We start from the raw sequence: 2230 nt of genomic DNA on the forward strand, positions 1-2230 counted from the left end.
CCAGTTGGACATTAACTCCAGGTGCCCCAAGTCCCAGCCAGGAGACCCATCCGGGCCGAGGGCAGGAGCGCGGAGCCCCGCCCGATAGGTCAGGGGCACGAGTTCGCAATCCTGGGGCTGCTCGGGGCAGCAAGGGCGCGCAGGAGGCGGCGGCCAAGGCTCCCGCCGCCGCCGCCGCCGCCGCCGCCGCCGCCGCGAGAAGGGCGAGGGATGCAGACAGCTCCCCCGCCGGCTCCCCGCACCCCCAGAAGCCGAGGTCCGAGCAGCCGCCGCTGCCTTGGGTTGGGGGTGACAGGGCTGCGTGCGCCGCGCTTTTAGCCCGGGTTGCGCGGGCGGGGGGCGCGGCGGCCGGTTCAGCGGCGGCGGCCGCGCTCTGCGCCTTCTCGGGGCGCAGCGCCTGGGAGCACGAGACGCGCCGGGCTGATGCCGCCGGAGCTGAGGTCTGGCCTGGAAATCCGAACGAGACACCACGTCAACCGGCGCCGAGAGTCCCGTGAAGACATGAGGGCGCCAGGAGCGCAGGCTGGTCCTTGAGAGCCCGGTCCGGGGGGCCGGGTGGGGGAGGGGAGGCGCGGGGCCCCGTGAAGGGAGGGGTCTAAAGTCAGCGGTGGCGGGGAGGGAACGGAGAACAGTGAGGAGGCGCCCGAGCTCACGAGGCGGGGGCTCGGGGTGCGAGTGGGTGACGCGAGGCGCCCCTCCCCGGGGTGCAGGGAGAGAGCGCTCAGCGCGTCGAGACGCTGCCGGGCTCGCGCCTCCTCCTCGCTGGGTAGATCCGAAGGAATGTGCGGAGCTCTGCGCAGACGAACCGAAGGGAGCAATCCGAACTTGACCGCGGCGCCCGCGCCCGGCTTCACCCTCGCGCCTCGCTCTCTGAGCCGGGGCTCTGTCGGGTAGAGCGCTACCCTGGGCTTTCCTCGCGCCTGTCGAAGCCTCTCCTTCCTCCTCGGGTGTCTAGCCCTCTGGCTTTTCTGCAGAGCAGAAGGCAGTGGCGAGGAGAACAGCTGCTGGCCGGAGTTCTCCTAGCACTGCGAAGGAGAGATGTGCAGCGGCCCAGGGAGGGAAGCCGAGTGTTTGCCAGGGCACGCTGAGAGTGGGGAAGAATTTATAGGGCTCTCACTCCGTGACGTGCCCTCCAGTGGCTTTTCTGATTCGCTTTCTGACCCAAACACACATTAGTTTAGTCCCCATGCTAGGGCCAACACGGTCTCCAAATATCTGCTGGCTGAAGTCAGAGGCTTTGCATATCATGTATTACATGGCAGGCAATGAAGAAGGCTTCTGAGGCTGGCCCGCTCCTCAGTCCTAGGCTCCATTTTCATGCTGTTGTAATATAATACCAGACGTAGGGTAGGCACATACATTCAGAATCCCAATTCCAGAGGCGTAAGATCACTTTATCAGGAACAGGTCGGGGGAGGTTGGACTAAAACCTGCTTTCATCCAGATTTTCGAAAATGCAGATGGAAACCTAAGCAAGCACTCCCTTGGGTGCTGCGTTTCCAGTGAGCAGGGGCCCAGCGCCTATTCCTGTTATCTGTGAGACCTTTTAGGAATTCCTTTTGTTGGTTTGCTTACCACCAGAAGTGCCAGAGCCTTCTTTCGTAGAGGACATGAGAAGGGCAAGTCCTTACACACCCTGCACATGACTCTCCCCATAAATCCGTTTCATTAACCCAGGGCATGAAATTAGCTCTACCTTTAAAATAATATACTGTGTAATGTATGTCTTTGCTAAGCAGAAACCTGTTTTCCGGAAGCCACTGGACCTGGATTCAGTGGGACCTCTTTTATTTTATTAGTTGGGGTCAGGGAGAGCATAAACAGGCTCAGTTTACATCCATGTACCTCTTATTTTATGACTCATCCGGTTGTTGGGGAGTACATGTTCCTCGAGTAGCTGATACGGACGATAGACAGGGGGAATGTGTGTGGCAACGTCGGGGGGAGATCCTATATTATTAAACTTCTTAAAAGTCAAAGATCAGCTACTTTGGGGGTTTGTCAGTGAAGCTAGTGTGGGAGGGAAATTGTTCTTACTAAGGTTACTGTGATTTAAGATTAAGCGGAGTGAAAATCCAGTCATCCAAACATACCTTAGCTGAAATGAGGATGCTACTGTAGTTCCGCAGAATGTGACATTTGCTTCTTTGGTAGATTACAGTAGAAATGTAGATGGACTTGGAAACGGCACGAGCTTAATATTTTTATCCTAATTGAACATTGTTTTGGG

Source organism: Phocoena phocoena, chromosome 3, assembly GCF_963924675.1.
Source record: "Phocoena phocoena chromosome 3, mPhoPho1.1, whole genome shotgun sequence".
Classification (NCBI taxonomy): domain Eukaryota; kingdom Metazoa; phylum Chordata; class Mammalia; order Artiodactyla; family Phocoenidae; genus Phocoena; species Phocoena phocoena.